This window comes from Peromyscus californicus, unplaced genomic scaffold, assembly GCF_007827085.1.
Source record: "Peromyscus californicus insignis strain IS unplaced genomic scaffold, ASM782708v3 Scaffold_4__1_contigs__length_199733344, whole genome shotgun sequence".
NCBI classification, from domain to species: Eukaryota; Metazoa; Chordata; class Mammalia; order Rodentia; family Cricetidae; genus Peromyscus; species Peromyscus californicus.
Window position 1 is genome coordinate 170,692,623 of NW_026294562.1, and position 26,114 is coordinate 170,718,736.

The following is a 26,114-nucleotide window of genomic DNA, read 5'->3' on the forward strand; positions in this document are numbered from 1 at the left end:
AGTGAATTGGCTTAGCAGATAAAGGGCTGGTTCATCCACCTGAGTTCATTCCCCTGTCCCTGGATAACTGGCTCCCACAAATTGTCCCCTGACCTCCACTCTTGGGTTGGGACATGCACACAAAATGAATAAGTATGCAAATATAGTAAGAAACTCGTTACAGGTCCTTTCTATCTATGCATTTTATATTTATGGAATGAAACCTTGGAAACAAACTACTTGAAATAGTATCTCTGCAGTGAAAAATGTATTGTTTCATCCTATCTTTGTACTGTACTCAACACAGTAAGACTAGGGTCTATGCAGTATTCATATTAGGCATTGGAAATAATCTAAAGAAGATCGGAATGTGTTGAAAGAAGTGTAGAGTAACATGAATATTTTACTAGTTTCTGAGGGTTGACTGTGTGACAGACTCAGACCCTAAACTCTTAATCACTTTGCATTTCCATTTGCTATATTGACATCTATTGTTGTTAGTATTGACCGGGTCTCACAATGTAATCTGAGCTGGCCTTGTACTTCTATGTCTCCTGCTTCATGCTCTCTCTCTCTTTTTTTTTTTTTTTTGGTTTTTCCGAGACAGGGTTTCTCTGTGTAGCTTTGCGCCTTTCCTGGGACTCACTTGGTAGCCCAGGCTGGCCTCGAACTCACAGAGATCCGCCTGGCTCTGCCTCCCGAGTGCTGGGATTAAAGGCGTGCGCCACCACCGCCTGGCTTGCTCTCTCTCTTTTGAGACAGGGTCTCACTATGTAGCTCTGGCTAACCTGAAACTGGCTACAAAGACCAGGGTGGTTGGGAACTCATAGAGATCCAACTGTCTCTGCCTCTGGTGTGCTGGAGTAAAAGGCATGCAGCACTGTGCTCACCTTGCTTGGTGTGTTATCATGAGATTAACATGCATCCATCACCAAGCTGGCTGTATTTGTTTCCTGAACAATGTTTTTCTCCTTGGGACTTTGACCCATTCTGCACTCTGTTGATAAAGAAACTGGCCCTGACCCCAAACACTATGGATTAGGAGGGGAACAGTGGTCACTCACGGATTATGTCCAGCTGGATGGGGTCACTCCTCTTGGAACTGACTTGATTGGATACTTCACACTGATAGTCCCCAGAATCCTCAATCCTCACAGAGTCTATTTGGAGGGTGCTGTTGTTGTGGGACAGCTTCATCCTGTCTGTGAGCTCCACACTCTGGCCTTTGAAGAGCCAATGGACAGAGATCCCAGTGTTGTTTGACAAGCAGTTCAGGAAGACAGAGGTCATATCTTTGAATGTGTTGTTGGTGACTTGGATGGAGGGTGGAGTCACTGGATCTGTGGATAAATAGTGGAGGGACCAGCTGAGAGTCCTTCATCCTCAGAGAAATCAGCCAGTTCACAGGGCCCGTACAATGAAGGGGCCCTCTGCAAGATAGCATGTTTGTGTTCAAGATATGTTCTGTAGGGAGAGAGCTGAATCTTACTCCTACCAAGATCACTCACAGTGACCCTGACTCAGGGTATTTGTGTAGATTCCACACTGGGAGCCTCTTCAGCCCAAAAACCCAGAAATCTCATGGTTGGGAGGAATGTATTTCCCAATGATTTTTGTGGGGATTCTTGTTCACACTTTCTGTGAACAGTCAGGTCCCTCTTTTATGAAATAACCTCCTGTTTATATTTAATTAAATAATTTGTCATGGGGTTAAGATGGCCCAGCTAATCTTAAAGGTGTTAAACGCTAGACCTCAGGACTGGGAGAAATCCCTAACTGAAGGATTTCTGTTTGTAGAAAAAAAATATATTTCCTGCCCCATGGATATGGATTAAATACTACAGAGAAGATGTGAATAATCACATTTCTGAGCACAGCCTACAAGTCTAATCCTCAGTATTGATATTATTTGAGACAGGGTCTCAGTTTATAGTTCTAGCTTGCTTGGAACTTGCTATGTAGACCAGGCTCTCCTCAAACTCATACTATCTACATGTCTCTCCCTCCTCAGTGCTAGCATTGAAGATGTGTGACACCACACTCAGCTATTTGTTTTTTGGTTTGTTGTTGTTGTTTTGGTTTTTCTAGACAGGGTTTCTCTGTGTAGCTTTGTGCCTTTCCTGGATCTTGCTCTGTAGACCAGGCTGGCCTTGAACTCACAGAGATCCACCTGCCTCTGCCTTCTGAGTGCTGGGATTAAAGACATGTGCCACCACTGCCTGGCTCCTATTTGTTTTTTAAGCTTGAGAAGAGTAAGCAAAAAGGCATCATCAACTGTCAGTTTCATGGTTCACCCTGACTCAGAACAGGGCTCCCAGGCACCTTCTCCACCCACTCTTCCCATCCCATGGAGTCAGAACTGAGACAGGGGCAGACCTGGGAGCAGAGGTGTAGTCCCCATCTGTGGGGAATATTCTCCTCCAATTTGGAGAATAAGAATGTGAGCACAGTTGAAAGTCCTGGGTGTTCCTTGTAGGTCATGGATGTCATAAAATGAAAATGGAGGGGACAGGAAAGCTTGTGTTAGGTACAGAAAGAAATCTTGACCTTGAGGCTCTCCTAACCATGGAAAGTCCCTCACACAAGCTAAGGCTTTTCAAGACTGGGAGAACCTCCTCCTCACATTGCAAGTTCTGGTGGTATTGTGTTCCCCAAAATATTGTACACCCTAATAAACTTATCTGGGGTCAGAGACAGAACAGTCACTAGATACAAAGGCTAGAAAATGGTGGCACTCACACCTTTAATCCTAGCACTCCAGAGGTAGAAATCCCTCTGGATCTCTGTGAGTTCGAGGCCACATTGGAACCAGCCAGGCATGGTGACACACACCTTTAATCCAAGAAAGCAAGCCTTTACTCCCAGGGAGTGGTGGTTGAAAGCAGAAAGGTATATAAGGTGTGAGGACCAGAAACTAGAAGCATTTGGCCGGTTAAGCTTTCAGGCTTCTAGCTGCACAGTTCAGCTGAGAGCCATTTGGATATGAGGACACAGAGGCTTCCAGGCTGAGGAAACAAGATCAGCTGAGAAGTTGGTCAGGTGAGGTTAGCTGTGGCTTGTTCTGTCTCTCTGATCTTCCAGTGTTCACCTCAATAACTGGCCTCAGGTTTGATTTAATTAATAAGACCTTTTAAGATTTCTGCTACAGCAAGCTTCATCCCTCTCAGCCAGAAACCAGAGAACCAGGAGTCCATTAGACATAGGGATGGAGGAGGAGGCTTGGGGGAAGACTGAGTTTTGCTAGTCCCCATAGTCTTGGGCTGGAAATTAAATGCTTCTGCCACTTCCCAGAAAGCTAAAAGACTCCACTCCAAACCTGTAACTGATATTTCAGAGATCCACTTACTAAGGACTGTAATGTTCTTGACTGTGGTCCTATAGACTCCAGGAAAAACGTTATAGATGAGGCAGGAATAGGATCCGATATTATTAGTATTGATATTGAGGATAAAGAGCTCTTGGGAGGATGACTGGAGCTCTCCATTGACAAACCAAGAGTACTGTTGAGGTGGGTTAGCATCTGTGTGGCAGGAGATGTGAGGTTTGTCCTTGAATGGAAATGAATATTTGAGGGGGATATGATCTGGACATCTGGACCATCTGGAGAAAATAGAATTAAATCACACATGATATCAGCACAGGGAAGGGATTCCTGGTCTGTAGAAGGACATAGTATCTCTTTGAGCTGTGCTTTAACCTTAGTTGAGCAGGTCCTACCCAGAGTTGGGGAGGAGATTAGTACAAGAGTACTCATTCAGCATGCACAAGCCCCGATCTATCTTAAGCACAACACACAAACATCCCACTGCACACTCATGTGTGCACTGAGACTGAGTCTGACTTGTCCCCTGTCTCCATCACCCTGAGTCTCTCTAGGCAGGAGAAGTCCCTGCAACCCATTCAAGCTCAATGCTGGGCCTGTCCACATATGTTTTGGCTGGTACAGGATGCCCTGGCAGCCTAGGTATCTGTATGGTAGGTCTGTGTCATGAACCCAAGGGGACTGGAACCGAGCATGGTATAGCTCTAGCCCTCTGTATTTAGGCAGTTGGGACCAGGACGAAACAGAAAATACTTACAGGTGATGTTCAGAGAGAATGGGTCACTTGGGGAGGCACTTACTGAGTTCCAGTTTCACATTCATAGGGTCCTGTGTCAGTCTCACAACACTGAGTAATGTGAGATTCCTGTAGTCATAAGACAGCTTCAGCCTGTCCTCTTCTGAGAGGCTTTGATCATTTATCCTCCACAGGTAGGTTATATTCTGAGTCTCATGCTCACACATTAATGCTACTGATCCTCACCCTCCATGGGATTGGAATTATTGGTTGTTATGCTGGGCTTGGGTAGCAGTGCTGTGCTGACCACAGAGAGATGATTGTTGTGTGTGGTACTTTTGTATCTTACAAAGGTCTCTTACACCCAGACATAGTCTCTTAACTCCCATCTGACACAGATCCCTAAAGAATCAGGCAGGAAGCAAATTAAAGGCAGAAGGAGTGGCTGAGTTTTCAGAGATAATGGTGCCTCCTGTGCTGTGTATGGAAGAAGCAAGGACTTTCTCGTGAGAGAACTGAGCTGCAGTGTTTGGTGATGGTCAGACTCAAGACTTGGAATCACAGATCTCATTTTATTTCCTGGTCCTCACTGACCCATTGCTGCCTTGAGACACAAGGTTTGGGTCCCTCTAGCTACACTGACCTTGCCTGCTTTGTGTAGACCAGAGCCCTCCCAGCCTTTGCTGTCCTACAGATAGGTCATGATTAGTCTTCCCATTGAGCTTCCCTGAGAAACCTGACAGCCTGTCAGAGATCTCACACAGCTCAGGATCTGCCTGACATTTAGGTCATGCTGGGTCACAGGTGGGCTATTCTTGTCAGGTGTTTGATGTTGATTGACAGGAATCTGGGAGCCCTATAAGAATCCTGAGTCTATGAAGTGATCTAGAAGAGTGAAGTCCACCTAGTAGGTCTCCATGATGGTGACCTGGAGATGTGGTTTTGGACAGATAGCTTGTGTCACTGATGGCTTATGTGACCCTGACTCAATGACTGTGTTTGCTATCTCACTTTTTCTATAATAGGACACATGGTAAATGATCATTGCTATGTCTGCAAATTAACCTTAAATGTGAACAGTGATCTGACCTTCCACCAAGCAGTGTCTACTAGTATTTCCTGCAGGAAATAATCCCTGGACTGCGGTGGGAGAGATGGCTCAGTGGTTAAGAGCACTGGCAGCTCTTCTAGAGCTCCTGAGTTCAAATCCCTTACTACCATCTATAATTAAAATGTGGTGACCCTTTCTCGTGTGCATGCAGAACACTTTATATATACTAAATAAATAAATAAACAAACAAACAGATTAATTAATTAATTAATTAAGGATAAACGGACTGTGGGAAGGAAACACCAAGGAGCTGTTGGTAGAAATATGTAAATTTCACATTGGAAAGAGGTGCAGGTTATAAGCAACCCATAGACAATTGTAGTCAATGGCAGTGTACATTTCAGAGTAGTCAAGACGAATTTCCAATTTCTCACCATAACAAATGGGAGATAAAAGTGTAGTGGGTGTTACAGAGTTGACTTAATCATTCTGTCTTGTACGCAGACATGAAAGATTACACTCTATTTCTTCAGACTAAGTACAGTTGGGAGGCCATTTAAAGCACTATTAACAAGTAATAGATCATGGATCAAAACAGTGGGAATATCATTTTCAAGTGCCAAAAAATGTTACATATTGTACATCTGAACATGGGCCAAAATATATAAAGAACTCTCACAGTTCAACAATAGTAACAATAAAACCACAAGCAGCTCAATCCCAAGAGAAGGAAAAGACCTGACATTCCTTTTAAGGAAAGAGGAACAGATGACCAATAAAGACAGGCTGCTTAGTTTTTGTCTATTTGACAGACTAAATTCACAAGGGAAGAGAAAACCTCAGTTGAGGTATCACCTCCATCACAATGGCCGGCAAGTCATTTTCTTAATTACTGTTTGGTGGAGGAGGACCCGGTGCTATCCCCTTGCAGATGGCCCCTTTCTTATGGGCTCTATAAAAAAAAGCAGCTGAGCAAGTTGTGGGAGCAAGCCAGGAGGTTTTCCCCATGGTTCTTGCCTGCACTCCCCTCAATGACACACCCTGATCAAGACATTTAAGCCAAATAAACCCTTAACTGCCAAGTTGGTTTGGGTTGTGGCATTTCATCACAGTAACTGGAAAATCTATCTAGAACAACACATAAAGAATTGCTATGGGAGCCGGGGGAGTGGTGGTGGTGGTGGTGGCACATGCCTTTAATGCCAGCACTTGGGAGGCAGAGGCAGGTAGATATCTGGGATTTGAGGCCAGCCTGATCTACAGAGGGAGATCCAGGACAGGCACCAAAACTTCACAGAGAAACCCTGTCTCAAAAAAAAACAAAAATTAAAAAAAAATAGAAATGCTATGGAGTTATGCGTAGTGGCACATGACTTTAATCCCAGCACTCAGGAGGCAGAAGGAGGTGTATCTGTGAGTTCCATGCCAGCCTGGGCTGCAGAGTGAGTTCCAAGACAACCAGGGATATACAGAAAAACTCTGTCTCAAAAAACCAAAAATGAAAAGAAAAAAAAATAAATGCCTATGGGCCAGGCAAGGTGGTGCACACCTTTGATCCCACTACTCTGGGAATTCCAGCCTGGTCAGCTGGGACTATATAGTGAGACCCTGTCTTACAAACAAAAACCAAAAACATGCTTAACACCAGCAGTCATTGTAAAAATGTACATGATTGACGGACCTAAACTGTACATTCTTAAGGATAAGTCGTATATAAATTATAAACTATTAAAGATAGTTATTAGGATACAAGTTAAAACTTGATCATCTTATAAATGATCAAATTCTCTATACAAATGTATGTTTAGAAACAGGCTAAATATGCGGAATATTAGCATAATCAATTCCTTACTTCACCCATGACATTTAAAAAATGTTTAAGCTTCCCACTTTAAGTTATGCCATGCCTCTTACAGCCAGGAATTAGTCTAAATTATACTTTGAGATCATTTAGATTATATTTCCATTTACCAGGTCTAAAGATAATTTGCCTTGCTATCCAGTTTTCAATAAAAGATAGCTCACCAAACAGATTTCAGAATAAGCTTTTACTATTCCTTCATTAAAAGAAATTTACTTTACATTGACTGTTCTCAATAATCAATCACCTATGTCTCCTGACTAATTAAATACATAAATGGTTTTGGATGTAAAGTTTTTATAAGGGTATAAAAGTTTAGATATAGAGACCGTTTAGGAAAAAAAATAACTTATGATATATGAATTGCCAGTTATTGGGATAGATAAATATAATATATAAACATCTAGATAGGGTATAAATGATACCCCCATCTCCGTAAATAACCTAGAGATACTGAGGATGTGTACCTATGTTAGATCTATGGATAAAGTTTTTCTTGAGATCTGAGATCTGAGATATATAGGCTTTAGAAATAGACTTATGTATGCATTAATACATTAGTCTATAGTCGTCCCCCAGAAGAGACCTGGGGCTAATAAAAGGCCATAGCTCCTCCACTGTACAAGGTATAATAATTGTCCAAGGAATGATTGATCTGACTTTACTGGGAAAATTAAGATTATTGTAAACCTCCTACAAAAACAATTCAGATTCTACAGGGCAGCGCCTAAGGGAGCTGCCAGTTTGGATTCAAGTTTTATGGTCTTCTGGGTTCAGGAAATTAAATATTCTAGACCAACTAAACCCTTAAAATACAGGGAAAGAAAATAACTGACTTGCTAGACATAAGCATTGACATTTCTTACATTTTGTAATCCTGTCCTAAATGAATTTTTATTAATTTTGTTCAAAAGATAATCAGGACTTGAGATATATTATAAATGAAAACATTTCAGATTTCATACTCTGACTACCCTGCTGTTTTCTTGAGACTCCAAAGATTCATAATCTTGCTCTGACACATAACCACTGTTATCATATTGCTAATATGTCTAAAGATTTTGTCTTTTTAGAAGGTTCTTATAAGCTTCAGGAGATCAGGATTCACCAACGCTCACAAGCCAAGAAGGATCAGGAGGAATGCAACCTGACTACACTTTATGTCTTCCACTTACAAATTCTCTTTTTCTTCTCTAGGATGGTGGGTTTTCCTTCTTTCCCTGGCTTGATATCCCCTTCTCTCATCTTCTAAAACCATACATTTAATATTCCATAGGTATACTTAAGAGAAAAAGTTTCCTCCTTAAAACTCATCAAATGCATGTATTAATAAATACATTTGTTTCCAGCAGAAATTCTGATGATTTAGAGAGTTACACGTTGTCATCCTCTGGACCACAGACATGCTGTCTAGCTGCAGGTCTGCACCTCATCCTCCATCCTCCAGCCCACATGGATGTGTTGTCCAGCTCAGCCCTGCATCATGCCCTCTAGCACATGAGACAGAAAATCCTGCTACCCATGTCTTACCCTGCAGAGCCTGAAACAGTCTGCTCTTCCTGGGTTTCCGCTGCATTCCAGCCTTCAAGACCCTCAGCTTCAGACTCATATCAGCAGGAAGTAACCATGAATGATTTCTACAGCCCCATTGTGACTTACCCCTCTTTCAGTGCTGAATTCCCCAACCCAGGGGCTGGACTGCCCTTAAAAAACGCTCTATTATTAATTTATAAATTCTGCCCATGATCCTGAAATATATATACTATCAGATTTTCTCCTCAAGTACTTCTGACATTGTTGTGTATATAAGTCTTGCTATGTATACCCTGACACAGATTATTACAGTCCTCCCATAGCTAAATGGGTTAATATTGCCTTGATTACAAATTTTAATTATTAGGTCAGTTTTAACTGCAACCTTGGTCCCACAGGTGCTCATGACTAACTCAAGTAACTCCTTATCTAACAATGCCTCTTTTAAATACAGTTTAACCAAATTAATACCACTAATCAGAGATTGATAGAGGTATCTTCCAAACTAATCATTTATTTGATAAGTTACAATTATAGTAATTAGACACATTTGACCACATTATGCTATACTAGCTAATGATAGATTTTTATGGTACTCCTCTGCTCCCTTCTTGGGACATAGATATTCTGATTATGTACAACTACACCTATTAGATGACTAATCTAATTCTTAGCTTGCCATCTAAGACTATTGAGTATAAATATTAATTAACCATTACTTTTCATTCTTCAAGTCATCTCCAAATTTAATTTTTTTCATGTTTTTCTCTACCCTAGAGAGAATTAAACATTCTCTTTTTTTAATAAATGAAAACACTGGAACTGCTGCAAGCCATAGGAAAACATAATGGAATTCAGCTACTATCCCAAAAGCTACTACTTGGAAAGGTCAAGGAATTTTCTAAAGGTCAAGTCATGGTTTAAGAAGTCTTGGTGATATTTTAGCTTTTGTATATAAATTAGCTGGTTCCTACAATGATTTCTTTGTATGCTAAGTGTGCTTCCAAGAACTCCTAACAGTGTATTTATCTAAAATACCCATCAAGCATCAAATCAAACAATCTCATGAACTAAGGTAACAACCTTATAGAAACAACGCCTGTCTCCTAGGTCAGGAGGATAGCTTCATTTCTTGTGCAATTTAAGCAGAGACCCTCTTTTCTTATACAACCTTTTTTGATCTACTAACCAATCATTAGCTCTCAGTTGACCTCCTCTTTTACCGATCTCTTTTGGGTTGTAAAAGAAAGCCTGATACTCACTCCTTGAGGAAAATTCTTACCTGCCTTTATGACCCTGCAGGAATTCAAGCCTGACGACTTGCTCCGTCAGGGGATTGCTATTGATTGGGTTTATGACTGAATACCTCAGACATGTGGCAAAACTGAGAGGTATAAGGGGACTTAGAGGAAGATTTTGAGGAGAGATCTTGAAGACAAGATGGAAGATGAGGAAGAGCCAGATAGGGAAATACAAGATGAGTAAGGCCAAGATGAGAAGGCCCTGTCAAGGCAGAATTAAGTTAGAGCTTAGAGGGGACAGTAGGTAAATATAGAGAGAAATCAGGCAAGACAGGAGCTAGGCAGGAGAACAGAACTGTAGCTCTGTAGACAGGATTTTATACCAGATGAATAAAGTTGACAGACAAAGAAAGAGCTTGGTTTCCTCAGATTCATTTCTAAAAAATAATTGTCAGTGTTTACAGGCTTCGCTTCTCGGCTACTGGGAATAATATTATTAAGGTAGGTCCTTAATAATATTTGAGAATAACTCCTCTATTTTTTGTACCACCATGGCTTAAAGTTATATTTCAACAACAACAAAAATTAGAATCTACAATCTTGTGGAAACTGAATAATGCTGAACTGAATCACAAATCGGTCAAGGAGGAAATAAAGAAAGAATTAAAGACTTCCTAGAATTCAGTGAAAATGAATGTACAATATACCTAAACTTATGGGACACTATGAAAGCAGTGCTAAGAGGAAAATTCAAAGCACTAAATACCCTCATAAAGAAGTTGGAGAAATCTCACACTAGCGATTTAACAGCACACCTAGAAGCTCTAGAACAAAAAGCAGTAAAGTCACCCAGGAGGAATAGATGCCAGCAAATAATCAAAATGAGGGCTTAAATCAATAAAATGGAAACATATAGAACAATACAAAGAAGCAATAAAACAAAGACTTGGTTCTTTGAGAAAAACAACAAGATAGACAAGTCCTTCCCCAAACTAACCAAAAGGCACAGAGAGAGCATACTAATAAAAAAAAATGAAAAGGGATACATGAAAACAAAAAATGAGAAAATCCAGAGAATGATTAGGTCATTCCTCAAAAACCCTAATCCAAATAATTGGAAAATCTAAAAGAAATGTACAATTTTCTGGATAGGTACCATATACCAAAATTACCTCAGACCAGATAAACAATTTAAATAGATCTATAACGCTTAAGAAACTAGAAACAGTCATTAAATCTCCCAAGCAGAAAAACCCAGGACCAGAATTCTACTAGATTTTCAAAGCAGAGCTAATACCCATATTCTTCAAATTGTTCCACATAACAGAAACAGAAGGAACATTTCCAAACTCTTTTTACCAGACTACAGTCACCCTGATACGCAAACCACACAAAGATGCAACAAAGAAAGAGAATTGCATACCAATCTCCCTAATGAACATTGATGCAAAACTACTCAATAAAAAACTGGAAAATTGAATTCAAGAAGGGAGTAAAAAAAATATATATATGTATATATATATATATATATATATATATATCTCCACTGAGTAACATATATATATGAAAAAAAAATATATATATATTTATATATATATCCACCACAATCAAGTAGGCTTCACACAGATATGCAAGGATGGTTCAAAATACATAAATCTGTCAATGCAATCCACCATATAAACAAACTGAAAGAAAAAACCCACATGATCATCTCATTAAATGCTGAAAAAGCCTTTGACAAAATCCAACACCCTCTTCATGACAAAGGTTTTGGGGTAATCAGGAATACATGGAACATTCCTTAATGTAATACAGGCAATTTACAGCAATCTGACAGCCAACATCAAATTAAATGGAGAGAAACACAAAGCAATTCCACTAAAATCAGGAAGAAGACAAGGCTGTCCATTCCCCCCATATTTATTCAATATAGTCCTCAAAGTTCTAAGTAGAGCAATAAGACAAAAACTAAAATCAGGGGGATACAAATTGGAAAGGAAGAAGTCAAACTTTCCGTATTTGCAGAAGATACGATAGTATGCATAAGTGACCGGGAATTTCTACCAGAAAACTCCTACAGCTGATAAACACCTTCCCACCTTGCTGGCGGAAGACTGATTGGGTGAGTTGAAGTGTGAGGATCTTAGCAAGTGTCCTTTTCACCTCCCTGTGTTTCTAGGTTAGTTCTCCCTCTTCTTTCCCATCTTCGAATTCCATTAACTTTATTGAGGCAATCATGTAAAGCTGTGGGAATGTTAGACAGGGCGATTGCAATTTTGTGTGTTGAATATCCAGCGTTTCCATCTTATTCTCAGGGTCTCCAGTTGTGGCAGCCATGAATAAGTGGTCTCTTGTGGCTATGACCTAAGTGACAGAATGCCCAGGCATTGACTCTCATTGTACCATGTCCTCTGCAGAGACCATGGTTTCTGCAGTGGGGTAGGACAGCAAGGCAGACTCTGTAAGACCCCGAATCCCTCTGCTTGGTGACTGTAGGGAACTCAGCCTCAAACTTGTAGAAACACTGTTGGAACTGCACTGCCATCTAAGACATGCCTCCTTCTCTGCCTCCACAGAGATCACATGTGCATGTGTCCTGAGGGCTATCTCAGGCTCACCTTCACAAGTATATTCCTCCACTAATAACTTGCTTGTCTCAGCCCTTCATGGTCACATCCTGGAGGATGAAATCTAGTAAATTACCAGGTTTAGAAAGTTTGCATCAGACACCCCCCTCATTTTTCTCTCCCATTTTTATTTAGTAGCTATGTTAAAGTGGTTTCACCTTGTGTATAACATGTGTCTTCCCACACTCCTTATGTATCAATGCTGTCCTCACCTCTTTACTCCTTGTTGTGACCATTTGGGCTTCAAACCTCACCAGTCTGCTCAAGAGTGATTATTAATGCTAATGTTGACCAAGGTGGTATGGTATTTATGATGTGGCTGGCCCTGTATTTGTATCTGGTTTCATCTATATGATGAGTCTGTCACATAGAAATTATTTCCATTCAGAGGATGAAAAACTGGAGCTTAAAGTGGTTTTTAAAAAGTACTTAAATCTGTATGGTTAATCAGAGATAGACCAGGCTACCTGGCTTCAAGGCTAACACTAGTTATAGGAATAATTGCAGCAACATTTTTTCTTTCTCTGTGTGTGGTATTTTGCCAAAAAAGGTTACTTGATTATTATATTAAGTCTTTCTAAACTACTATGAGGCAGGTGAAGGATGTGATATAACCTAGCACCTTAGCATCAGAGGCTGAGGCAGGATGATTGTGAATTTGAGACAAGTTTGGGTTATATAAAGAGACCCCTGTCTCCTAAAAGGTTCCCTCAAGCTAGTAGGAGAAAACTAAAGATGAGGATGAAGATAAACGAAACAGAGTCTAGAGTAACTGCAAAGAAAGCTGATGCACCAAATGTTGGTTCTTCAAAAATGAATAACTGCTGTGAGATGGTCTGTATGTCAAATGTGTTGCTGATTGGTCAATAAATAAATCACTGATTGGCCATTGGCTAGGCAGGAAGTGTAGGCGGGACAAGGAGGAGAATAGAGCTGGGAAGTGGAAGGCTGAGAGAGAGAGACACTGCCAGCCGCCATCAGGATAAGGAAGATGTAAAGTACCGGTAAGCCACGAGCCACGTGGCAAGGTATAGATTAATAGAAATGGATTAATTTAAGCTGTAAGAACAGTTAGCAAGAAGCCTGCCACGGCCATACAGTTTGTAACCAATATAAGTCTCTGTGTTTATTTGATCGGGTTTAAACGGCTTGGGACTGGCGGGTGAGAGAGATTTGTCCTGACTGTGGGCCAGGCAGGAAAACTCTAACAACAAATAACAACATTAGCAAACTTTTCCCAAAGGAATTTTAAAAAATGAGATGGATATTAATACAATTTGAGACCTCACCATCCATTCTCAAGAATATGAAGAATTTCAAGAGCACTCAGTAGTTATATGCTAACTGTTGTGTGGCCTAGATGCAATGGACAAATTCCTACAAACATAGATTCTTTAGAGATGGAAGGGTGAAAGAAACTAAATGGAATAGCTGTATAACCAATAAGATCGAATCAACAAAAACATTGACAAAATTTCACAGACTTAAATAAGAAAAAAACACTGAAACTGGAATGAAGTCCAGCTTAGTGTAACAAAGGCCACACATGGAAACCCACAGCCAACATCATATGCAGTGGGGAGATTGACAGCTTTCTCTTTAAGATCAGGAAGAACACAGGATTCTGCTGTGACCACTTCTGTTCAAGAGACTATTATGAGTGCTACACAGAGCTATTAGGCTAGACAATGAAATGAAGGTACCGAATTATGAAGTGCTAAAGATATCTGTAGATGACAGGAACTTGTTCATAGAAAATCCTGAACATTCTACAGAAAGATCTCAGAACTACATGAGCAAAACTAGTAAATTTGTTGGCTAATGAAATGAACATGCCCAAGTGAGCTGTATTTCTGTATACTACTATTGACCATGAACTATTTGATTTTCGTTTTTCCTGGCAGTAATGGAGCTTGAACCTAGGGCCTCGCGCATGCCCAGCCATATTGTTCAGTCCCTGAGCAATAAATAGTCCCAGCCTAACAGTGAACAATTGGAAAGGAAATGAAGAAAGTATTTATTTGTGAAAGCACCAAGAAAAATAAAATACTTAGAATTAACTCCACCAAGGAGATAAAAGACTTGCACTCAGCAAACTACCAAATAAGAGATGATGAAAGAAGACAAGAAATGACAGCCATTGGGGTTGATGGGTTGGAAGACTTAATCTCATAATTACTGTTGTTCTGCAGTACTGGGATTGAACCCAGGGCTTTGTGCATGGTAAGCAATGCACTACCACTGAGCTATACAGGATATTACTAAATTAATCAGGCTGGCCTTGAATTGGTTGTAGTAGGCACTTTTAGAACTTGGTACTCCTGCCTCAACTTCTTGAGTAGCTGGAACTTTTTTTTTTTTTTTTTTTTTTTTTTTTTTTTTTAGATTTATGTATTTATTACGTATACAGCATGTATGACTGCAGGCCAGAAGAGGGCACCAGATCTCATTACAGATGGTTGTGAGCCACCATGTGGTTGCTGAGAATTGAACTCAGGACCTTTGGAAGAGTAGTCAGTGCTCTTAACCTCTGAGCCATCTCTCCAGCCCCTGGAACTTTTTTTAATAGATGACAATATCCCTGAATGTACTCTATCAGTTCTATGCATATCAGATCGAAACCCCAGTGGCAAATTGTACAGAAATAGCAAAGTCCATTCTAGCTGTTCTGAAACTCACTATATAGATCAAGCTGGCCTCAAACTGCTTGTCTCTGTTCTAAAGAGCTGGGATGAGAAGCAAGTACCACCATAAATGGCCTCAAAAGTATCTTGAAAAAAACAAGAATAAAATTGCAGGTCATCCCTCATGATTTCATAATTTTAGTACAAATCTGCAACAATCAAAATAGTCTACTGCTGACATAAAGCCAGACATACAGATCAGTAATATAGAATTGGAAAGCCCAGAACTGCTCATGCACACTTGCTATGATTAATTAAAGATTAGTTGAAATGTTCAATATGTGTATTTATGGGGCACAGTTTTGCATATATATTATCATGTGTGTCAGATATGCACAGCTGGCATATCCACCATTTCATCTGTCACTTTTTATGTTTGTTAAAGCATACATTTCTGCTGGCTCTTTTGAATTAATAGGTGTGAAACAGAGTTGTCCTATTGAGTTACAGAACATGGAAGGCATTCTTGCTGCCCATCTGACCCTCTGTGACCAGATGTGTTTTGATCAGGCTGCTAAGACTGCACAATGTTGGAAGTAAAATCAGTTAAACAAGGGATGTTAGGAAGATGTAATATCCATGTAAAAGAATGAAGTTAAGCCTTCACCTAACAACATATACAAATCAACTCTACATGGATCAAAGACCTAACATGGATCAGAGCTGAAAGTCATCAGACTTTTAGGAGACAGGATGAAAGCACCTTGAAATTGGATTTCAAATGTTGTCTTTGTTTTGATGACAGATGCATCATATGGGCCTTTTGGCTGCTTATATGTCTCTACACCACATGCATGTTTTCTACATGAGGAGGACAGAAGAGGGTGTTGAGTTCCTTGGAACTTCAGTTACAGACAGTAATAAGTTACCATGTGGGTCCTGGGAATTGATCCCCTGTTCTTTGGAAGAGCTGCTAGGGCTCTTAACTATTGAGCTATCTCTCCATGCATTTGGTTTATGGGACTGGAGAGATAGCTCAATAGTTAAGAATCAAATACACACACACACACACACACACACACACACACACACACACACTCACACACACACACACACACATAGTACTACTACTACTACTACTACTACTACTACTTCTACTACTACTACTACACACCACAAAAAACAGATATCAGAAAAATGGAGTCTTGTGCAAGGAGCATGAGGATAAGTAACTCAGTATATGGGCCACCAAAATGGCTCAGTTTCGAAGATTGCCTGCTGTACTCCCTCCCAGTACCTACCCCCAACTGCCACACAGATAGATATAAATGCACAAACAATGTGGGCCAGTGCGATGGCTTACCAGATAAAGGGCTTGCTCACCTACCTTAGTTCAATTCTCTATCCCCAGAGAACTGGCCCCCACAAATTGTCCTATGACCTCCACACACTAGAGGGGAACAACCATGCAAAATGAATACATAGGCGAATGTAGTAAGAAACTCAATACAGGTCCTTTCTATCTATGAATTTTATATTTATGGATCAAAACATTGGAAACAAACTACTTGGAAAAGTATTTCTGGAATGAAAAGTGTATTGTTTCCTCCTATCTTTGTGTTGTATTCAACAGAATAAGACTAGGGTCTATGCAGTATTCATATTAGGTATTGGAAATAATCTAAAGAAAATTTGATTGTGTGGTATGGGGTACAGTGGAACATGAATATTTTACTAGATTCTGAGTGTGGTCTGTGTGTCTGACTCAGACCCTAAACTCTTAATCACTTTGCATTTCTATTTGCTATATTAACATCTATTGTTGTTATTATTGTCCGGTCTCACAATGTAATCTGGGCTGGCCTTGTGCTTCTTTTTTATTAAGAGATTTTCTATTCATTTCACATACCAAACACAGATTCCCCTTCCCTCATTCCCCCAGTCCACCAGTGTTCCCACCCAATACACCCCTATTCCCAACTCCTCCAAGGCAATGTCTCCCATGGGGAGTCAGCAGAGCCTAGTCCATTCAGTTGAGTGGCCTTGTACTTCTATGCCTCCTGCTTCATGTTCTCTCTTTTGAGTCTATATAGCTCTGGCTAACCTGAAACTGGCTACAAAGACCAGGGTGATTGGGAACTCATAAAGATCCAACTGTCTCTGCCTCTGTTGTGCTGGAGTTAAAGGCATGCAGCACTGTGCTCAGCTTGCTAGGTGTTGTATCATGAGATTAACATGCATCCATCACCTAGCTGGCTGTATTTGTATCTTGAGCCATGTTTTTCTCCTTGTGACTTTGGCCCATTCTGCACTCTGTTGATAAGGAAACTGCCAGCCCCCACCCCAAAAGCTATGGAGTAACAAGGGAGGAGAGGTCACTCACCTGTTATGTCCACCTGGATGGTGTCACTCCTCTTGGAACTGACTTGATTGGATACTTCACACTGATAGTCCCCGGAATGCGAACTCCGGGCAGAGACTATTTCGAGGGTGCTGTTGTTCGGGGACAGCCTCATCTCATTCGTGATCCTCAGACTCTGTCCTTTGAAGAGCCAATGAATTGAGATCCCAGTGTCGTTTGACAAGCACTTCAGGATCACAGAGGTCAGGTCTTTGACTGTGGTGTTGGTGAATTGGATGGAGGGTTTAATCACTGGTTCTGTGAATAAACAGTGGAGGGGACCAGCTGTGAGTCCTTCACCCTCAGAGATCTCAGCCAGCTCCCAGAGCACATACAATGAATGGGCCCTCTGCAAGATCACATGTTCAAGATATAGTCTGTAAAGAAAGAGCTGAATCTTACTCCTACCAAGACCGCCCACAGTGACCCTGACTCAGGGTATTTTTGTAGATTCCACACTGGGAGCCTCTTCAGCCCACATGTACAGAAATCTCATGGTTGGGAGAAATGTATTTCCCAATAATATTTGTGGGAATTCTTGCTCATATTTTCTGTGAGTGTGAACAGTCAGATCCTGCCTTTATGAAATAGCCTTTATTTAAAATATTAGCCATAGGGTTAAGATGGCCTAGCTAAACTTAAAGGTGTTAAAGGCTAGACCTCAGGACTGGGAGAAATCCTTAACTGAAGAAATTCTGTTTGTAGAAAAATTGTAATTCTTGCCGCATGGATATGGATTAAATACTACAGAGAAGAAGTGATTAATCACAGTGCTGACCACAGCTTACCACTCTAATGCTGAGTACTGATATTTTTGAGACAGGCTCTCACTGTACAGTCCTAGCTCATGTGGAACTTACTATGTAGACCAGGCTGGTCTCAAACTCACACTATCTACCTGTCTCTCCCTACTCAGTACTGGCATCAAAGGTGTGTGCCACCACACTCAGCTGACATATGTTTTTGGAAACTTGAAAAGAGCAAGCAAAAGGGCATCATCAACTATCAGTGACATGGTTCACCCTGACTCAGAACAGGGCTCCCAGGCACCTTCTCCACCCACTCTTTCCATCCCATGGAGTCAGAGCTGAGCCAGCCCCCTCACCCATGAGACAAGAGCAGACCTGGGAGCAGAGGTCTAGTCCCTATCTATGGAGAATATTCAACTATGGGAGTTACTCTAAACCTCATAGAAGAGAAAGTAGGAAGTAAAAGAAGAGAAAGGCTTGAATACATTGGCATCAGAGATCACTTCCTAAATATAACAGCAGTAACAGAGACACTAAGAGCAACAATTAATAAATGGGGCCTCTTGAAACTGAGAAGCAGTTGTAGGACAAAGAAAATGGTCAATAAGACAAAATGACAGCCTACAGAATGGGAAAAGTTCTTCACCAACCCCACATCTGACAGAGGGCTGATATCCAGAATATTTAAGAATTCAAGAAATTAGACATCAAAATACTCAACAGTTCAATTAAAAATGGGCTATAGAACTAAACAGAGAATTCTCAACAGAATAATCTCAAATGGCTGAAAGACATTTAAGGAAATGCTCAACATCCTTAGTCATCAGAGAAATGCAAATCAAAATGACTCTGAGATACCATTTTACACCTGTCAGAAGGGCTAAGGTGAAAAACACTGAAGACAGCTTATGCTGGAGAGGATGTGGAGCAAGGGGAACACTCCTCCACTGTTGGTGAGAGTGCAAATTTGTACAGTAACTTTGGAAATCAGTATGGCGATTTCTCAGATAATTGGGAATTGATCTCCCTTAAGACCCAGCTATACCACTCTTGAGAATATACCCAAGGAATACTCAATCATACCACAAGGACACATGCTCAGCTATGTTCATAGCAGCATTATTTGGAATAGCCAGAACCTATAAACAACCTAGATGCCCCTCAACTGAAGAATGGATAAATAAAATGTGGTACATATACACAATAGAGTACTACTCAGCAGAGAAAAACAATGACAGCATGAAATTTGCAGGCAAATGGATGGAACTAGAAAAAAATCATCCTGAGTGAGGAACCCTGACTCAGAAAGACAAACATGGTAGGTACTCACTCATAAGTGGATACTAGATGAAAAGCAAAGGATAAGCAGACTGCACCTCACAGCTCCAGGGAGGCTACCTAATAAAGAAGACCCTATGAAAGACACAGGATTGCCCAGCAATGGAGAAATAGATGAGATCTACATGATCATGCTGGGGTTGAGAGGGGGTGATGGAGGGCAAGAGTCGGGGCAAAGAGAGCTTAGGGGAGCAGGAGGTCCTAGCTAGATCAGGAACAGAGTGGGAGAACAAGGAAAGAGATACCATGATAAATGAAGCCACCATGGGAATAGGAAGATGCAGAGTGCTAGAGAGGTCCCCAGAAACCCACATAGATGACTCCACTATAGATTACTGGCAATGGTTGAGAGAGAGCCTGAGCAGACCTATACTGGTGATGGGATGGTCGAACACCCTAACTGTCATGATAGAACCCTCATCCAGGGACAATGGAGTAAGATGCAGAGATCCACAGCTAAGCCCCAGGTGGAGCTCTGAGAGTCCAATCAATGAGAGAGATGAGGGATCATATGAGCAAGAGATATTGAGACCATGATTGGAAAAAGTACAGAGACAACTAGTCAGACTAGAAGAAACACATGAACTGTGTCCAATAGCTGAGGAGCCACCAAGGAACTGGATTAGACCCTCTGGATAAGTGAGACAGTTGTTTAGCTTGAACTGTTTAGGAGGATCCCAGGCAGTGTAACTGGGACCTGTCCTTAGTGCTTGAGCTGGCTTTTTGGAACCTAGTGCCTATGCTGAGACACTTAGCTCAGCCATGGTACAGGGAGGAGGGGATTGGATCTGCCCCAAATGTAGGCACCAGGCTCTGTTTACTCCCCAAAGAAGACCTTTCCTAGGAGGAGGTGGAAATGAGGGGTGGGTTGTGAGTGGGAAGACTGGGGGGTAGGATGAGGGAGGAGTGGGAAATCTGTGGTTGATATGTAAACGAATAGAACATATCTTAATAAAAAAGAAAAGAAAAGAAATATAAAAAATTCATTTCTGCTGGCTCTTTTGTATTTATTGGTGTGAACCAGAGTTGTCCTATTGAGTTACAGAACTTGGAAGGCATTCTTGCTGTCCATCTGACCCTCTGTGACCAGATGTGTTTTGATCAGGCTGCTAAGATTGTTCAATGATGAATGAATAATCAGTTAAACAAGGGATGTCGGGGAAAATGGGATATCCAGGTAAAAGAATGAAGTTAAGCCTTCACTAACAACATATGCAAATCAGCTCTACATGGATCAAAGATCAGAGCTGAAAGTTATCAGACTTTTAAGAGACAGGATGAAAGCATCTTGAAACTGGATTTCAAATGGTATTTTTGTTATGATGCCAGATGCATCATATGGGCCTTTTGGCTGCTTATATGTCTCTACAGAAGATGCATGTTTGGTACCTGAGGAGGACAGAAGAGAGTGTTGAATTCCTTGGAACATCAATTATAGATAGTAATAAGTTTCCATGTAGGTGCTGAGAATTGAAACCCTTTTCTTTATAAGAGCTGCCAGGGCTCTTAACTATTGAGCTATCTCTCCAGTCCCATAAACCATATATATACACACACATACTACTAAACACCAAAAAAACCCAGTTATTAGAAAAAAGCATTTTGTGCAGGGATGTCATGCTTCAAATGTCAGCATGATGATAAACTCAGAATACGGGCCACCAAGATGGATCAGTTGGGAAGAGTGTCTGCCGTACTCCCACACAGTACCCACCCCTGATTGCCACACAGAAATAAATGAACAAACAAATGTGGGCCAGTGAAATTGCCTAGCAGATAAAGGGCTAGTTCACGCACCTGAGTTCAATCCCATGTCCTTGGAGAACTGGCTACCACAAATTGTCCCCTGACCTCCACTCATGGGTGTGGGACATGCACACAAAATGAATAGATATGCAAATGTAGTAAGAAACTCATTACAGGTCCTTTCTATCTATGCATTTTATATTTATGGAATGAATCCTTGGAAACAAACTACTTGAAATAGTATCTCTGCAGTGAAAAATGTATTGTTTCCTCCTATCTTTGTACTGTACTCAACACAGTAAGACCAGTGTCTATGCAGTATTCATATTAGGCATTGGAAATAATCTAAAGAAGATCGGAATGTGGTGAAAGAAGTGTAGAGTAACATGAATATTTTACTAGATTCTGAGGGTTGATTGTGTGACTGATTCAGACCCTAAACTCTTAATCACTTTGCATTTCCATTTGCTATATTGACATCTATTGCTGTTAATATTGACCTGGTCTCACAATGTAGTCAGAGCTCAGCCTTGTAATTCTATGCCTCCTGCTTCATGCTATCTCTCTTTTGAGATGGGGTCTCACTATGTAGCTCTGGCTAACCTGAAACTGGCTACAAAGACCAGGGTGGTTGGGAACTCATAGAGATGCAACTGTCTCTGCCCTGGTGTGCTGGGGTCAAGTGCATGCAGCACTGTGCTCAGCTTGCTTGGTGTTGTATCATGAGACAAACATGCATCTACCACCAAGCCTGTTGTATTTGTTTCCTGAACAATGTTTTTCTCCTTGTGACTTTGACCCATTCTGCACTCTTTTGATAAAGAAACTGCCCCCATACCCACCTTATGAAGTAAGGAGGGAGCAGAGGTCACTCACGTAAAATGTCCAGCTGGATGGGGTCGCTCCTCTTGGAACTGACTTGATTGGATACTTCACACTGATAATCCCCGGAATCCTCAATCCTCACAGAGTCTATTTGGAGGGTGCTGTTGTTCTGAGACAGCTTCATCCTCTCTGTGAGCACCACACTCTGGCCTTTGAAGAGCCAATGGATTGAGATCCCAGTGTCATTTGACAAGCACTTCAGGAACACAGAGGTCAGGACTTTCACTGTGTTTTTGGTGACTTGGATGGAGGGTGTAGTCACTAGATCTGTGGATAAATAGTGGAGGGGACTAGCTGAGAGTCCTTCACCCTCAGAGAAATCAGCCAGTTCACAGGGCCATAGAATGAAGGGGTCTTCTGTAAGATTGCGTGTTTGGGTTCAAGATAAGGTCTGTAGGGAGAGAGCTAAAATTTACTCCTATCAAGATCACTCAGAGTGACCCTGACCAGGGTATTTGTGTAGATTCCACACTGGGAGCCTCTTCAGCCCACATGTCCAGAAATATCATGATGGGGGGAATGTATTTCTCAATGATTCTTGTGGGGATTCTTGTTCACACTTTTTGTGAGTGTGAACAATTAGGTCCCTCTTTTATGAAATAGCCTACTGTTTATATTTAATTAGACAATTTGTCATGGTGTTAAGATGGCCCAGCTAATCTTAAAGGTGTTAAAGGCTAGATCTCAGGACTGGGAGAAATCCCTAACTGAAGGATTTCTGTTTGTAGAAGAAAATGTATTTCCTGTCCCATGTATATGGATTAAATACTACAGAGAAGAACTGAATAATCACATTTCTGAGCACAGCCTACAAGTCTAATCCTCAGTATTGATATTGTTTGAGACAGAGTCTCACTGTACAGTTCTAGCTTGCTTGGAACTTGCTGTGTAGACCAGGCTCTCCTCAAACTCATACTATCTACATGCCTCTCCCTCCTCAGTGCTAGCATTGAAGATGTGTGACACCACACTCAGCTATTTGTTTTTTGGTTTGTTGTTGTTGTTTTGGTTTTTGAGACAGGGTTTCTCTGTGTAGCTTTGTGCCTTTCCTGGATCTTGCTCTGTAGACCAGGCTGGCCTTGAACTCACAGAGATCTGCCTGCCTCTGCCTCCTGGGTGCTGGGATTAAAGTCGTGTGCCACCACTCCCTGGCTTTTATTTGTTTTTTGAAGCTTGAGAAGAATAAGCAAAAGAGCATCATCAACTGTCAGTTTCATGGTTCACCCTGCCTCAGAACAGGGCTCCCAGGCATCTTCTCCCACTCTTCCCATCCCATGGAGTCAGAACTGAGACAGGAGCAGACTTGGGAGCAGAGATCTAGTCCCCATCTGTGGGGATTATTCTCCAGTTTGGAGAATAAGAATGGGAGCACAGTTGATCCATGGGTGTTTGTTGTAGGTCATGGAGGTCATAAAAAGAAAATGGAGGAGACAGGAAAGCTTGTGTTAGGCACAGAAAGAAATCTTGACCTTGAGGCTCTCCTAACCATGGAAAGTCCCTCACACAAGCTAAGGCTTTTCAAGACTGGGAGAACCTCCTCCTCACATTGCAAGCTCCATCCCTCTCAGCCAGAAATCAGAGAACCAGGAGGCCATTAAACATAGGGATGAAGCAGGAGGCTTGTGGGAAGACTGAGTTTTGCTTGTTCCCATAGTCCTGGGCTGGAAATTAAATGCTTCTGCCACTTCCCAGAAAGACAAAAGACTCCACTCCAAACCTGTAACTGATATTTCAGAGATCCACTTACTAAGAACTGTAATGTTCTTGACTGTGGTCCTATAGACTCCAGGAAAAATATTATAGATGAGACAGGAATAGGATCTGCTATTATTAGTATTAATATTGGGGATAAAGAGCTCTTGGGAGGAGGACTGGAGCTCTCCCTTGACAAACCAAGAGTACTGTTGAGGTGGGTTAGCATCTGTGTGGCAGGAGATGTGAGGTTTGTCCTTGAATGGAAATGAATATTTGAGGGGGATATGATCAGGACATTTGGATCATCTGGAACAAACAGAATAAAGTCACACATGATGTCAGCAGAGGGAAGGGGAAATCCTGGTCTGTAGAGGACATAGTATCTCTTTGAGCTGTGCTTTAACCTTAGTTGAGCAGGTCCTACCCAGAGTTGGGGAGGAGATAAGTACAAGAGTACTCATTCAGCATGCACAAGCCCTGATCTTTCTCATGCACACACACACACACACACACACACACACACACACACAACACACACACACATCCCCATGGACACTCATGTGTGCACTGAGACTGAGTCTGACTTGTCCCCTGTCTCCATCACCCTGAGACTCTCTAGGCAGAATTCCCTGCAACCCATTCAAGCTCAATGCTGGGCCTGTCCACATATGTTTTGGCTGGTACAGGATGCCCTGGCAGCCTAGGTATCTGTATGGTAGGTCTGTGTCGTGAACCCAAGGGGACTGGGACCGAGCATGGTATAGCTCTAGCCCTCTGTATTTAGGCAGTTGGGACCAGGATGAAACAGAAAATACTTACAGGTAGTGTTCAGAGAGAATGGGTCACTTGGGGAGGCACTTACTGAGTTCCAGTTTCACATTCATAGGGTCCTGTGTCAGTCTCACAACACTGAGTAAAGTGAGAGTCCTGTTGTCCTCAGACAGCTTCAGCCTGTCCTCTTCTGAGAGGCTTTGGTCATTTATCCTCCACAGGTAGGCTGTATTCTGAGTCTCATGCTCACACATTAATGCTGCTGAGTCCTCACCCTCCATGGGATTGGAATTGTTGGTTGTGATGTTGGGCTTGGGTAGCAGTGCTATGCTGACCACAGAGAGATGATTGCCTTGTGTGGTTATTTTGTATCTTACAAAGGCCTCTTACAGCCAGACATTGTCTCTTAACTCCCAGCTGACCCAGATACCGAAAGAATCAGGCAGGAAGCAAATTAAAGGCAGAAGGAGTGGCTGAGTGCTCAGAGATAATGGGGCCTCCTGTGCTGTGTATGGAAGAAGCAAGGACTTTCTCATGAGAGAACTGAGCTGCAGTGTTTGGTGATGGTCAGACTCAAGACTTGGAATCACAGATCTCATTTTATTTCCTGGTCCTCACTGACCCATTGCTGCCTTGAGACACAAGGTTTGGGTCCCTCTAGCTACACTGACCTTGCCTGCTTTGTGTAGACCAGAGCCCTCCCAGCCTTTGCTGTCCTACAGATAGGTCATGATTAGTCTTCCCATTGAGATTCCCTGAGAAACCTGACAGCCTGTCAGAGATCTCACACAGCTCAGGATCTGCCTGACATTTAGTTCAGGCTGGGCCACATATGGGCCATTCTTGTTAGGTGTTTGATGTTGATTGACAGGAATCTGGGAGCCCTATAAGAATCCTGTGTCTATGAAATGATCTAGAAGAGTGAAGTCCACCTAGTAGGTCCCTATGATGGGGACCTGGAGATGTGGTTTTGGACAGATAGCTTGTGCCACTGATGGTCTATGTGACCCTGACTCAATGACTGTGTTGGCTATCTCACTTTTTCTATAATAGGACACATGGTAAAGGATCATTGCTATGCCTGCAAAGTAACCTTAAATGTGAACAGTGATCTGACCTTCCACCAAGCAGTGTCTACTAGTATTTCCTGCAGGAAATAATCCCTGGACTGCGGTGGGAGAGATGGCTCAGTGGTTAAGAGCACTGGCAGCTCTTCTAGAGCTCCTGAGTTCAAATCCCTTACACCCATCTATAATTAAAATGTGGTGACCCTTTCTCGTGTGCAGGCAGAACACTTTTAATAAATAAATAAATAAATAAATAAATAAATAAATAAATAAATAAATAAATAAATAAAGGCTAATCCGACTGTGGGAAGAAAACACCAAGGAGCTGTTGGTAGAAACATGTAAATTTCACATTGGAAAGAGGTGCAGATTATAAGCAATCCATAGACAATTGTAGTCAATGGCAGTGTACATTTCAGAGTAATCAAGACAAATTTACAATTTCTCACCATAACAAATGGGAGATAAAAGTGTAGTGGGTGTTACAG

The 26,114-nt window shown here is 41.6% G+C and overlaps 1 pseudogene; it reads right to left on the reverse strand.

Annotated features, from left to right (window-relative positions):
• Positions 1-1,035: 1,035 nt before the first annotated feature.
• The window catches only part of LOC128124071 (carcinoembryonic antigen-related cell adhesion molecule 5-like), a 36,977-nt pseudogene continuing 11,898 nt past the window's right edge, over positions 1,036-26,114 (reverse strand).